The sequence below is a fragment of the Humulus lupulus genome, chromosome 2, assembly GCF_963169125.1.
Source record: "Humulus lupulus chromosome 2, drHumLupu1.1, whole genome shotgun sequence".
Lineage (NCBI taxonomy): Eukaryota > Viridiplantae > Streptophyta > Magnoliopsida > Rosales > Cannabaceae > Humulus > Humulus lupulus.
Genome location: NC_084794.1, coordinates 181,218,589 through 181,227,728, shown reverse-complemented (window position 1 = coordinate 181,227,728; position 9,140 = coordinate 181,218,589).

Here is a 9,140-nt window from a genome sequence, read left to right as displayed (position 1 = left end):
ACAATTAATTAAGCTTAAAATAATGAACTTGTGTAATTGAAATAAATAGCTAAAACCGGAATTACCTATGAGCAATATAATTTAATGAGATTGTAGAAGATGTAATGCATAATGGCTATTGCAAACCATACTCACAAAGCAAAAACATTTAATCCCCTAATAATTAAAGGAATTAATTACTGGTATCTGGCTTTACATCATGACCATTAAATCTATAATACTGTAAAATTCATAAAAAGAAGAGTGTAATAACTGTAAAATAAATAGTTGTCTATATATAAATTTAATTATAAGATTAAATGTATAGGAATAATCTAAAAGTTATAAAATTATGAATTAATGATGAGTAAAATTTTTATTATAAGTACAGTGAAGTGTTTAGAGTTAAAGAAAATAGTATTGTGATAAAGTTGTAGTGTGATATATGAATGTGTGAGAACACTATAATACCATATAAATGTGATGATGACTTTTTCATATGTAATACCCTGCAATAAAATTATATCAATATTAAATCTTATATCATATAGAGAAAGGTATAACATTTTAATCATGGTTAGAGAGATTTAAGTTTAGAGAAAGGTTTACTATGCGAAGATATAATAAAAAAACTAACCTGGTCAGACATTGGAAGATGACTTAAATGAATAGGTAGAATTTGATGCATATCTTACTCTAAAAAAAGTTCCCCTAATAAGGAAACATTCCATTTCCTTTCGTCGATAATTTGATGCTTGACCTTAAATGGTGTATTGAATCGGCACACAATTGGTAGAAAGTTATGTGGTCTAGGAATCCATGGGGTATTCATAACATCAACAGTAGCACCATCGCCAATTGTCCATCGAATTCCTTTTTGTAATAGTTGTCGCCCCCAAATTATAGCTCTCCATGTTTGTGAAGGGCAATATCCAATCGCTGCATCTAGAAAGGTACATCTAGGATAGTATCGAGCTTTATATACTTGTGCCATTAACGAGTTGGGATCAATTAATAATCTACATGCTTGTTTAGCTAACAGGGCTTGATTAAAACATATAAGATCTCGAAAACGCATACCACCACGATCTTTTGACAAACACATTTTACTTCAAGATAGCCAATGAATTCGCTTTTTTGTTGCAGTTGTTCCAAAAAAAAAAGTAATATTTAAATATATATTTTTAACAATAGTGTTTACTGATTTTTTTGGAAACTATAAATATATTGAGAAATAAGAGCTAGAAAGAAAGGAAAAGAAATGAACAAGATCACAGTTTTTACGTGGTTGGGGCGTTAATAAGCATTAGTTCACGAGTCACTAGTATTGAGCTTTAGAGAGTTTAACAATGGAGGTTTTCTGCAAGTTCAGCAGTGTTTATGCATACAAGATAAAATTGAATCCCTACTATAGTGCACAAATGACCCTATTTATAGGTGTTCATGTAGTTTGGGCCGGACTAATCCGGGCACAATAAGGATATAATCATAAGTGCTATCTAACGAAGCTATAATACAAGAGTGTAACATGATTACAAGTTGTTAATCTAGGCCGACTTAAGCGTAGTAGAGCTTTACAGGTGCCATTTGTATGTTAGTACGGACTAATCCACGTGGGCTACCGGGGGGATTCTAGGGACAGGAACTATCAGAGTAATGGCAGTACCGTTCCCTAGGAACATCGTACGTTCCATGCGTATCCCTTTCTGCAAGTTAGTTAGGGAAACCAACTGTTGGATTTCTCAGGGACACGTCAGCTGCATAAAGAACTGGCCTTGATCTACCCAGATGCATGGTCCGGGTTCATTTACCGAGGTTCAGGTTCGTTTACTCGGGCTCGGGTTCATTTACCAAGGTCCGGGTTCTTCTACCAAGATGGACATCAACCAGCGATGACGGATTGAAGGAAAGATCCTGGTAGTAAGTTGGATCGAGAAGATGAAACTTGAAACTTCATCTGAATCCCACATGGTGGGATCCATCCCTTGGGTTGGATCGTCTACCACAATGATCTAAACCCTAGAGGGTGGAGATTGGGTGAGTCCATGAAGTTGGTTCGGGCCTATGTTTCAGGTTCGTGCCCTTTACTATATGATTGTTTGCCAGTCGTTGAACCTAAGACGGGTCTGGGCCTCTGTAATGACCCGACTATTTCTAAGACCTCGGACTATTAAAAACTACTATGACATAGCTACTAATTTGATACATACATAGGAAATAACATAACTTTATTTAAAACTCAACATATTGTACCAAATACAAAATAAGGTAAAAATAAAAAATGTGATATGGTATGAGATCCCATTGTTTATAAAACATAAAACATAACTTTAATTGTTTAAATACTATTTGCGAAAATACATCAAAACATAATTCAAAAGACTAAAAAATAACGTCGTCCTCGATCGTTACGCAGTCCATTCAATCCATTCATCCTCAGCACACATGCCAAGCTGCCACGAATCTTTCCGCCTTCCATAATCATTTTCCTGCATCAAGCTAAAAATAAAGGAATGAGCCTAATGCCCAGCAAGGAAAATCTACTAAAAACATACATCATGAATCATAAACATAAAACTATATCACAAACATTTACTATAAAACATATGACTATAAAAATGTATATCATATAGGACTACAATATTAATGGTCATTAACTCATTAACATGGCATATGATAAAACCATCTAGGTTCTTTGTCTACTAATCGAGGTAGGTTAGATCACATGGTAGTATATGATAACCCATCTAGGTCCTTTGTTTACAAATTGAGGTAGGGTAAACCATAACTCTAAACCACAAAAATGATAAAAATTATTGGGGTTTGCTATCTAAGTAAGTCATATGCCCAAGCGACTACAAAACATATTCTTGGGGCTTGCTATCTAAGCAAGTCATATGCCCAAGGACTACAACATACATCATATCATAACATAAACATATCAACACATATAATCTATTCTATTTTCTTACCAAAAACTGGGATATGGAGACAAGAATGAGATTAGGAACACTCGTAAAACCAATAGTAAGAATTGTGAGTTTCTAAGGAAAAAGGAGATGAAAAGAGAACTAAACCATCAAAGTGAAAACTTACCAAAGACCTTAAGTTTCAAAGAACTTAAACACCTAACCAAGATCATAAACAAGAGTTAGGATCTGAAAGAAAACAAGGAAAACTAAAGAACTATGAAGAACTTGAACTTGAGGATAAGAATACCTTGGTTGAACTAGAACCCGATCTACACCTCGATATCGAAATAACACTCTATCTTACTTCCCAAGTGTTTAGAAAAGCTTAGAATGATAAAGCTTTTAACCCAAAACCCAAGTGTTTCTCTCTATAGTAATCTTAGCAACTTGGAGGCTCTAAACAAATGCTGGAAGAATGAAGAAAATGGCTGAGTACTAGGTCTTATTTATAGAGTTCAAGGAGTGAAACTAACCCCTTTTAATTTGAATAAATAAATGAATATAAAATGAAAAATATTTGAATTTTCGTTCAACAGCGGTCAAAATCGTTCAAAGGAAGGTCCAAGTGGTTAAGGCTATTTTTAAATTTAAAACCACAAACTTTAAAAAAAAAAGTGAGTTGGAGCCGATATATCGCCCCCTATAGGCGATATATCATCTCCCCCATATTCCCGAGCCTGGTTCGTTCGTTCGTGCGAAGTCGACGTGTTTTTCGTATCTTCCGTAGGCGATATATCGACCCCTATAGCTGCGATATATCGGCATACGTTGATATATCAATCACGTATTTGCACTTATTTAGCATATTTTGAATTGATTAAACAGCTTTGACTGAGTCAAAACGTTATCCTAACAGTTACTGGAAGGTTCTAGAGCTTCTAGATCTTTTTTTAATTAAACTATTCATCAAAAATACTTAAATTCTTAATAAACATGATTATGACAAGTGCCACACTCTTATTAATTCTATCTAAACCTTAGGTTATGGTAAACAATATTTCTAGGACAAGCAATATTAATCAAACATTATGTTATAATTAATATTTCTAAACTATATGTTAAACTTATAAAATCCATAATTATTGCTATGAGTTTCCAACTAAGTCCCGACTTGAACCTAAATCCACGGAAACTAACATACTACAAACTAATACTACCTACTACCACTACCACTACCACTACGACCACTACTACTACCTACTACCTCCTACCTCCTAGTACTAGTTAAGTAAAATTCTGGGACACTACAGCCTCCGGGCCCCTGTCTGGGCCTTGACCTCTCTTGGGGGCCTAAGAGGCCCACTTGAAAATGTCACGTGTTCAAGGTGGAAAATATGGATAACATTTACCCCTCAAGTCTTCGTCCATGTTTGCGCGGTGGAGACTTGCCTTCTTCATCCTGGATCAATCACCTGACTCCGGATTTATTTGCGTAAGTTCTGGTTCATTTACTTGAGTCCCGGTAAAATTACTTGGGGGCTAACTGGCTAATCCCCAACCTTTTCGAACACCCACTGACCTAGACACGTGTCTCCAGGTGAAAGGTACATTTGCGCCACTCGCGCCCAAATAGCCTGGGGAAAATCCTTTGATGTCCTGGGTGACTGGTGAATGTCAGCGCATTTCTCGAAGTGTCCCGTCTAGACGAAAAGGTGATTTTAGCACTCGATTAGGTTGCTTAATGTTTCTACATTTTCCGAAACCGTCGGTTGAAGATTGTCTTTAGACTTTCAATGTGGACCGTTGGATGAGAGAAGCGCAGATCATGGATTGACGAATCCATGATTTAGCACTTGATTGGGCTAGTTAATGTCAGGAAAACTTATACAAGATCTTTATTTATTTTTCATATATATCTAATATTAAAAAAATTAATATGAAATAGCCTAGAACATGTTTCTTAAATTGAATTCAAAGATAAACAATGATAAGAATATTTACAGTATGCGCAACGGAATGAATGAGTCATTCCTTCAGTTTCTCTAACCCTTGAATCCTTTCTGTCGCAGAGTGTTGTGACAAATTTATTATTTGATTTTAAATACGCAAGTGCACGCAATCACACAAGTAATATAATGATAAGTAAATCGTCTCCAAAGGGATTGCAAATTAGAAAAAATAAGCAAAACAATTACTAAACAATTTTAAGAAATTAAAAATCAAGTGGGTTGTTTATAGGCTAAACAAAATATTAAAAAAAAATAGAAATACTGAAATTAAAAACTGAACTGAACAAGAAAATTGAGAGAAATATATGGATTGCAAAATGGACTTGAATTATTGAATTCCCCTATATTATTCATCCTGAACAAATTGCGGATAGATTGCTGCAGCAATATTCTAACAAAACTCCCAGGTTAACAAGAATTCATTTAAACACTCATAAAACTTTCCCAAATTTTATGAAATTAATTCTTCTACCTAATTAAACATATTCCTATGCAAAATCAGATTTAAGAATGCAAATCAAAGTTTAATTCTCAAAAGTTACACAAGGAAAATAACATATCCCTATGTTACTTACTAACATAACCTAACCTAGATTATGACTTGTGTCATCCAAGTTCTTCCCATTATATTTAATCTTTCCACCATTAAACATAATTAAATAACTTGCCATTGTCGGCCAAACAACAACAAGAAATTAATATAAGCACACTTGAATGAACAAATGAGATTTTACTAAAATAAAGTGCAAGAAATTTATAAACTATAACATAGGGTTCATCAACAATTCAAGCCACCAAAAAATTAGTTCATGGCTGAGTTCATAAACATTAATCCACAATCAAAACAGCCCATAATATTCAGATTTAGAATCCAACTCAGAAATTAATAAAATAAAGTTTAGGAAAAGAAGAAAGAACAAATCCAAAATGATGCTTGAGCTTTCTTTGTTTGTCATCCTTCTTCCTTGTTGATATTCTGAGTTTTTTTTCTTTCTTTTTTTCTGGTTTTCTTTTCCAAAAATGGCTACTGCTTACTTGATACAACTGAAACCCTCTTTTGTGTATGTTAGGTTTTTTTCTTCCTCCTTCCAAAAGTACCATATTTCCCATTTTTCTCCCAAAACATGAAGTCCTCATTTCTTCTGATTTTTGTCCTTTTCTCCAATATGCTGATTAGTTCTTTCTGTCCTTGCCACCTCAGCCAAAATGTCAGCTCACCCATTAACTGCCACACGTTCCATGTGCCCCAAAATTTGCCTGATCAAAATGCTTCAATTTTGTTGCAGCAAACCTGAATATTTAGCCATCAACAACATGATTTCATCAAAATAGATTCATATGTTAGCTCATTCCTTTGTGCAAATATTTATCCATGAAATTATTATCTTTAACCCACTAGCTATTAAAAACTAAAAAAAATTAATTAAACTTAATTAAGATAATAAAAACACCAAAGTTAGCTACAAAAGCTAAAAATAAACTAACATCACCCATGATTTTTCACAATTAAAAGTTCAAAAGCACGTGAAATAACTCTTTATTCAAGAGTTATCACAGCGTATTATCAAGAAACTGAACTGTTCTTCTATAATCTTCACAGTCTTCCAAAGTATCCTTAGAATCACCTAGACTAGAGTGGGCAATTCTCAACACATGAGATAGATACAGAGATAAGAAGAGAAAATAACTAAGAGGCTTAGAAAATGACTTGTGTTTTAGAGAGAATCTAAAATCTATCAGAAAATCTTACTTGTGACTTATCAAAACTTGTGTTTTGACTTCTCTCTAAGCACTCCTTTTATAGACTCAACTAGGCCATTTAATTTAATTAAAAAATTAATAAAATAATAGCCAATTTGAAGCCATAGGTTGAAATTATCATGGGCTTTAGACCCGTGAAATTTCCCATTTGATTATAAGCCCATTGGACTTAAAATCAAGGCCTGTATTATTTTCTATTGATTTAATTAATTAAATAATCATTTAAATCATTTATCAAATTAATTATTTATAATTTGGACCTTGATTTAAACTTATTTATTAATTTAGATACCAATTTATCTTAATTAATAAATCTGCCATAATTTCTCTTTTCTTCTCAAAAATACATAACTCTGTGAAACTATCCAAAATTGACCTGGTCAACTTTGATAATTAAATCAATTAATTGAGACTATCTAGATGATTTTATCCAAGGTACAATGGGGACCATGAGCCTATGAAATCAAGCTCCAATAAGTTATCATAAATCTAACAAATAAATTTACCAACTTATTAATTCCTCGTGACTCCACTGTAGACTCAGAATTGCACTCTTGAATTCATAGAATGCTCTATAACAAATATAGATACGCTATTAATTATCCATTGTTACAACCACAATTGTCACTCAATCCTCTATAGATGGTCTACAATGAGATAGGACTAAAATACTACTTTACCTCTCATTGTATTTTATCCTTAAAACACTTAGTTCCTTGTAAATGATATTTCAGTAAACTAATTTAATTACTAAAATGAGATCTCTATCATTTAACACCTTGAACCAAACTAAAAGGAAACCATCATTTCACTTCTTCATCAGAAGCTATAGATGTTCATATCTATGATTAACACTCCCACTCAATTATACTACTGAGTTCCCAAGATGTAAGTATGGGCTAGTCCGTAGGGAAAGCTGGTAACGAACAAGTCAAAGAACTCAAATAATACAATCAGTTAGAATACTAACCACCCAGAATTGAGATTGAATTGACCTATGGTCAACTATATGATATGACTAGAATAGATAATAACAGTATGTTTACTTATCTTATCAACTGTCAATATCGGTCCTGTCCGATGTAACAAATACATCCGATCTTATCTACTTTGCTAATGTTCTGGAAAGAACATAACACTGTGATGTGTTAGCAGATCATATCGTAGATTAACAAGTCAGTGTAAATCATGTGCACTAATTAATCTTAGGACTAACTTATTTTGAACATATAATCATATTTATATTCCACTGTGATTACGTCACTATAAATAAGATTAGCTATATGCTCGGGATTTAATAGAAGTTTATATTAAACAAATAATCATGAAAATAAAACATGTGAGCAAAGTGATTGACCAAGTCAAAAAATGATTTCTATTCTTTTATTGATAATAAAATGAGATTACAAAGAAATAGGGTTTTAATTAGGGCATAAAACCCCAACAGTTAATGCGCCTGTGCTATTCGGAACCGTAGAATGCAGATCTTTTGGGAGTATTCCATGTGGACTGTTGGATTGAACATGAAGTTTTTCTCCTATAAATACCCCAGAGGGCTCATTTTCTCACTTTTTACTAATTCTAAACTTTCAAACCAGAGAGGAGAGAGCTAAAACTCTGAATGTCTGAAATCACAGACGAAATTTTCCAACGTCTACTGCATTTTTGAGCCCACCTATTTCCAATAGAGCTTCCCTTCATTCATCAAGAGTACGACTTCGCCCCAAACGACCCTTCTGAAAACATCGACGAGCTATTCTACCGCCTCCTTAACTTCAAGACTGAGTTTATGTCAACATTCTCGCCTGTACATCAACAAATTCCAAGTTCAAGTCTCTTCATTAAGTTTTCTGTTCAATTTCTTATTTTCTCTCATTATTTTTTATTATCATATTGCATCCACGACCATGCGGCCATTAGGGCTGCGACCACCATGTTGTTTGGTTCTAGGTAGTGGTAGTGATGAATAATAGGGAACCTTCTAGGTGACACTTCCTTTTGTAGATAAATTAATCGATGGAGCGGGTTGAACTGCTCTGAATCATCGAACCTGGACGCCTCAAAACTGTTCAGGTGAGTTAGTTTCCTTTTGCAATGATATTTATCCTTTAGTTCCCGACTCATGCTCCTAGGACCTTAATTGTTCCTGGATCTGTGTGCAGAGGGGACCTCTCCAACAAGTTTAGGAGAATCCCCGTACCTTAACCAATTTTTTGGTTTTGGTGCTGACTACTTGGTACTTGCTTTTCTTGTCGCTTCCAGGTCTTTGATCATGGGTCATGGCACCCTCCACCCAGAAGATGTAGTAAATGCAGGCCCCGTCGTCCTGGAGGGGCAGAAGCTTCCCACTAGCAACACGTGGGAAATGGACGTGGAGGTAAATGAAATTCAGAACTACCGGATGTTGAACGAGCTGGAGAAATCCTTCGGGATAGAGTCAACTGCAGGGATCTTCTTCAACAGGTTGGCCCAGAAAGAA